This window comes from Glycine max, chromosome 12 (genome assembly GCF_000004515.6).
Source record: "Glycine max cultivar Williams 82 chromosome 12, Glycine_max_v4.0, whole genome shotgun sequence".
Classification (NCBI taxonomy): Eukaryota; Viridiplantae; Streptophyta; class Magnoliopsida; order Fabales; family Fabaceae; genus Glycine; species Glycine max.
Genome location: NC_038248.2, coordinates 34,846,479 through 34,852,803, shown reverse-complemented (window position 1 = coordinate 34,852,803; position 6,325 = coordinate 34,846,479). Strand labels below are relative to the sequence as shown.

At 28.7% G+C, this 6,325-nt stretch overlaps 1 pseudogene; it reads right to left on the bottom strand.

The window, feature by feature from the left end:
• Window positions 1–1,260: 1,260 nt before the first annotated feature.
• On the bottom strand, window positions 1,261–2,840 carry LOC100789001 (alpha carbonic anhydrase 7-like; annotated as a pseudogene).
• Window positions 2,841–6,325: the final 3,485 nt, after the last annotated feature.

Below are 6,325 nucleotides of genomic sequence, written 5' to 3'. Positions count from 1 at the left end.
ACATTGTGTATAAGAAAATATATTACTATTGTAAATTTGACGGTACATAATGGGAATAGCTTAAAATAATGTTATTGGATAAAAAGTTCAATATACAGATATATGTATATATATATAGTACCGATTAACAGTTCAATCCCCGTCAAATTAGAAAAATATAATAAAAGGATTAACAATCTCATGGTCCGTGTGGAAACCCATTCACTCTCCGACCAATTACAAGTGAACCTTTTGGTCGGATTTGCACCGGCAAATGTCCTGAATTTCAATGTTTATCTTTAATATATTTTCGCCCATAGAGTTGCACCAATTAACGGTTATTTATTAGTTGCAGTGGCCTTGCGTTAGTATCTGATTCCTGCAAAGATGTCAAGTTTAAAACGCAAGAAACAATTAGCTAGTCTTTCATTTCATCATCATGCAATGAAGAACGTTTCAAAAACTCGAGCAAATAATTAACGAAATAACAAACAACGAATGAGATATATAATTTATAACAATAACAAAGGTGATACAGTATACTGTCTTTTTTTGTTGGTACAAACAGTATAGTGTCTTTTAGTTTACATAACTTTTTTACCTGTTTTTTTTCCTAAATATTAGTAAATAACAATAACAAAAAGAGACACGGAGTGTCTCTCTTTCCGCTAATAAATTATATATATTTATGAGCATTTTTTATAAAAGAAAAATTAGCTAAACAATTGAAATTAAAAATAATTATGTAAGGAGAATCGTTAATCAAACTGAGATATGATGATTATTGATCTTTGATACAGAGACTATTTACCTACCTAACTTCCTAATATTCAACTGCTGATTATATTGACCCTGATTATAATTAATTAAGCTAATATTCTCTCTAATAACTGTGGAGTATAATTATTCTTAGCTTAATTATGATCCTATAGCAGCTCACAAAGAGGTTTCAAGTTTATATGGTTTTACTTTTGTCTCCCGATTACGTGAGATAATGAACTTGATATTCACTTACATCATGAACAGCGACTCGAAGCAATCTAACTTGTTCCTTTGAAACGGATTGTATCTAATCAAATATTAAACAAGGTTCAAACACAGTAAGATTATGACAATATTTTAAACGAAGTTAAAAAAAAAGAGGTTATATATATATATATATATATATATATATATATATATATATATATATATATATATATATATATATCATTAAACAACTTAAAGTATTAAAATAATCATGGCACAAATTAAAGAGACTTAGCTTGCAAATGTACCTCTCTAACGTACGATGGTCCAAGAAACATTCTCGGTGCAAGGAGGAATTGTCAGTGAACCAATATATCTGTAATACTGCTTGTAGAATATTTTGATTTGCCTAGGGTCAACTACACCCACCACTCTTTCTGCTCCCGTGGTATCAGAAAATGGCTCTTAAATGATCCGTTAACTAGAATATACAAGGGTTCATCAGTTCATGTCCAAGTCCAATTTTATATATATATATATATATATATATATATATATATATATATATTAGTCCTTACAGACTTTGTCATTTATGCAGAGAGAGACGTACACAAACACATAAATTTTTAATTTAATTACCGATGACAAGAAAGAATCTGGTCTTCCAATTTTGTACAGTATTCCAATCACAGCAGATTGTCCAGATGAAGTTTCGTGCAGCATGTGTAACTCTAGATCAAGCCTGCATGTGCAATTCAATCTTTAACTATTTTTTATGCGAACATGTATAATACCAGTGTAAATTAGGTTAGTATTCCAGTTATATATTGTGGTTGCTTTGTGTTGTATATATAGAAGAAAAAATCATGTTCTTATGTAAAGATGGATCTGAAATTTTGAGTAGATATTATATATCAATTTAATTCTTTGTAAATTCAAAAATATATGTTTACCTTTTGCCATATCTATTGTGTGCTCAGAGGGAGAATGCCAATGACATTGTTTGAGTACGTACTTAGTTTCATTAGTTTGAAGATAGCCTGAGCCAGCAACCCATTCTAGCTGCATTCACAAATAACAATAGTTGGTTAGTTGGATGGAAGTTAATTTATAATAATGAACACATGTATCATCTTTTTATAGACCACAGCTATATCAGACTTAAGTCAGATAAGATCTCTGATTGAGTTAAAATTATTCTAGGTCAATTGATCGATGCACTAAATAGTATAAGAACATTTTGTTGGAAGGTTCTTTGCTATACCTTGCCGATTTTAATAAATATATTAAGTTCTAACTAAATTTATTAAGTTGTTCAATAATTAGTTCATTTATTTGTTCACCTTAATATCATGGCCCCTATTCTTGATAGTGGCATTAGAGGGTTGGTAGTTCATCTGAAGCCTCCCTAGATGGGATCCTATTTGAACCCTCTCATTCAATAGATCAATAGGCGACTGCATGGATCCATTGTTGCACAAACTCCATTTGGGGTGTATGTCTCCCCAACGAGATGGTCCATTCTCGCTCTTTTCGTCGTGACTAAAATCGCTCTCATCTTCTGTAATTGCAATAAAAGAGAATTCATTAATATGCATGCGGGCCATGTAAATAAATTAAGCAAAGAAAAAATCATGGCTAGCTAGTCAAAAATGGCTTTGAGAGAATAAATTGAAAGCCATTCCCATAAAGAAAGTGTATATAATTTTAAAACCACAAATAACAAGCTTATGATAATAATTGATGAACCATTATATTTTCTGATAATGCATGCAAATTAAAAACCGAGCAAATCGATTCTAACCAACTTCTTGAGACATCACTGGTAAAGAGAGGAATAGAAGTGCCGTAAATAAACAGCAAATCAAAACCAAGGTAGCAAGCTTCTCCATTTTAATATATTTCGGGTTCCAATTAATTTGCTAGATGTTTGGTGGTACTGGCTACTCTGATACCTATATTTATAAGCGTTCACAGCTGGTAGGTTAGCCAAATATGAAACAGAGAATTGGATGTGCGCCAAATGGTTTGAAATTGGGAAAGCTATCATTTAATTTGACCACATTGACAACAAGACTTTCTCTCTAAATTTTCCATTTCACGCAACCATATGTATCATTTACCGAGTAATATTTATAAATGAGTAATACTGTTTAGTACGAAAAAATTACGCCAAACCATATACGAAGCAATCACCGTGAATTGTGTCATATACTAAGATTTATTTTTTTTTTCTTTTTTAATTTTCAAAATAACCAATAAAAAGCAACCACATGTATTCGTACTGGACTCGTGCAACTTTTCTTCGTACGAAATAGCAGGACTCCTTTATAAATTCTGAAAAGAATGGTATAAAAACACGTTTTTTATTTGATGAATGATTTACATGCTTATTGATTCTCAAGATGAACTACTGGTCCTCTTTACTGTATCTCATCCAACAATTGCTGAATTAATTAATTCTAGTAGCTATAAGTTAAAAAGTTTCATGTTTCTATTAAGTGAGATATATGCGTTGTCTCACATCAAACTTATTATAAGATTTTTAAAATATTCAAATTCAATAAACGATCATGTAAGTTCTTATATTGCATTAATTATTGATTGATTAGCCGATCAAGAAAATTATTGATTGATTAATGTTCTTATACATTGAATGACATATTTATTATGAATTATTACAACAATTTAATAGTTATGGTTTTAGTTAGATTATTTGTTCCAATGAAATATATGGAAGAGCAATATATATAAAAATGTTGGGAAAAAATTTTCTTTTTTGATTCTGTAAAGTGAATTATAGTTTAAAGAATAAAACTATAATTATATTAATTGGTCAAAAAATTAACAAATAAGATTATGATTAAACCTGTTAACTGTTGATTTTTATTTTTTAATTTTCTTTTTTTTAATAGGGGTGTCAAACCAGGCCAAGCCTTGCGGGCTAGTCCAGCCCGTTCTCCAAAAAAGCTGGGCTGGATTGAAATTTGAGACCCGTAAACCATTTAGGCCCGTCCCGTTTAGCCTGCAAATCTGGCGGACCACAGGCAACCAACTCGCGGACTAGTGCTAGGTTTTATTCAATATCTAGATTCTAGATATTGAAGTTTATGATAGGTTTTATTCTTTTATTGTTTATTACAGTTAAAACTCTATAAATTAATAATGTCAGGGCCGGAGAAATTTATTAATTTAGAGAGTTATTAATTTATTGATAAATTAATAATTATTAATTTAAAGATTTTTTAAGTAATTATACTGTACATACCAAACAAAAAGACAAATTAGTCTATACCTCTTAGAATTACATTGCAACAAACCTTGGGACTCAACGTAAATTAGTAACTACTGTGTTCATATGCATTGGAAATCAATAATGACTTTTGAAGAAGTACAGTAAATGTAAACAAGAGGAACAAATGTGTTCAATATATTCTTAAGTAAGTTTGACATATATAAATTACATGAATGTGTTAGAGTATTCAAACCATATCTCACAAGATGACTGTTAGTGTATATTTTTTTCAGTTTCTATGAATTATTAATTTATGATTTTTTTGGGACCGAAAATTATAAAAGGATCTCACAAAAAATTATTATCTTATTATTTTTATCGATTTTTTCAATTTTTTACATTGGTCCAAGTCGGGACCGGACAAATTTATTATTTTAGAGAGTTTATTAATTTACCGAGTATTAATTTAAAGAATTTCTACTGTACTAGTATATTATTATTTTTAGTTATAAAAAATTATAAAGAGATACGAGTTAGATTCAAAATTGATGTTACCAACAACGATAAAAAGACAATACAAAATTTGGAAGAAAAAAAATAAATTGGCAGGCTGGCGGGTGGCCCGTGGGCCAGCTTGAAATGGGTCGGGCTAGGAAAGATAGCCCGTTTTGCTTAGCGGGGCAGGTTGGGCCAGGCTGGCCCGTTTATGGCAGGCCAAAAGTGAGCCGGGCCAAAGCGGACCGGGCCAACCCTTATTGACAACCCTAATTATTAATAAATGGTTATGTTTTTAATTTTTTAAATTGTATATCTTCATTTTTAGGAATCAACTTGTTAACTAATGATGACTTAATTGATTAATTTGACATATTGTATCTTTAAGGATATAAGGATATCTAAAGGATTTAAGGTATAGCAGGAAACAATCCGGAATTTTCTCTTTTACTGTATAACTAGTGTTTAGCCCGTGCCGGCGCCCGGGCTTATACTCCTGTTTAAATATTACCAACACATATGCAAAGTTCAAGAATGATGTTTATTTGAATGATAATAATGTTGACATATGTTTAGAAAAAGTAACATAAAATAAGAATACAAACAAATCCAAGCTATTGTAGATTGTTGGATGGTGTTGTTCTAGTAATAAAAGAGAGGTTACACAATAAAGAGAGATAAATAAATATATACATCAATATTCACCTGAAAAGTAGACATTTAAAATCAATATACTTTAGTGGAGGTGATATAATAACAAACATCTAACCGTTGTCTTGGTTATGTAATATTGCAGCATAAAGAAACCGTTTATAGTAATATTTGAGATATTTTAAATGTTAAATATTACTAATATTTAAGAATATATATAAAAAATTAACGTGTATATTTAAGCAAATAACAAATAACCATATAGTCTAGTAATATGGTTCAGATTACAAAAATGAATAAAATATGCTTATTAATTAAACGTTAATCAGTTGACAACGATTACGGTAAAAACGAATATAAAATTGAAGTTGTTTTAATAATATGTTAAAATTGATACTGTAATATTTAAAATTAATTGTTAAGTACCTACTAATTAGGAATAAATCATCGATTAAATTATGATTATTTTCATATCCTAACAGAATATGGTTATTAATTTAAAAATTATGATTATTTTTATATCCTAACATAATATTTAAAATTGATTGTTAAGTATCTATTAATTTGAAATGAAAATTAACAAAAATAAAAATAAAATATGCTTATTAATTAAACGTCAATAAATTGACAATGATTACGGCAAAAAAAATATAAAATTGAAGCTGTTTTAATACTATATTAAAAGTGATACTGTAATATTTAAAATTGATTGTTAAGTACCTATTAATTTGAAATGAAAATTAATAAAAATACGAATAAAATATGTTTATTAATTAAACGTCAATAAAATATGTAGCGTTTAATATTTAAAAGGAAAGTTTTCTCTTCTATAAAAGATACATATAATTTAGAAAGAAAAAAAATAGAATTTGTTGGATATATGATTACACTTCATCTTTACATGGAAATTTATCTGTATTTTTATAATTATTAAAATTCCCTTACTGCAAACACTATAAACTTATTTAAATTAACTTACTCAAACAGATTTATTTA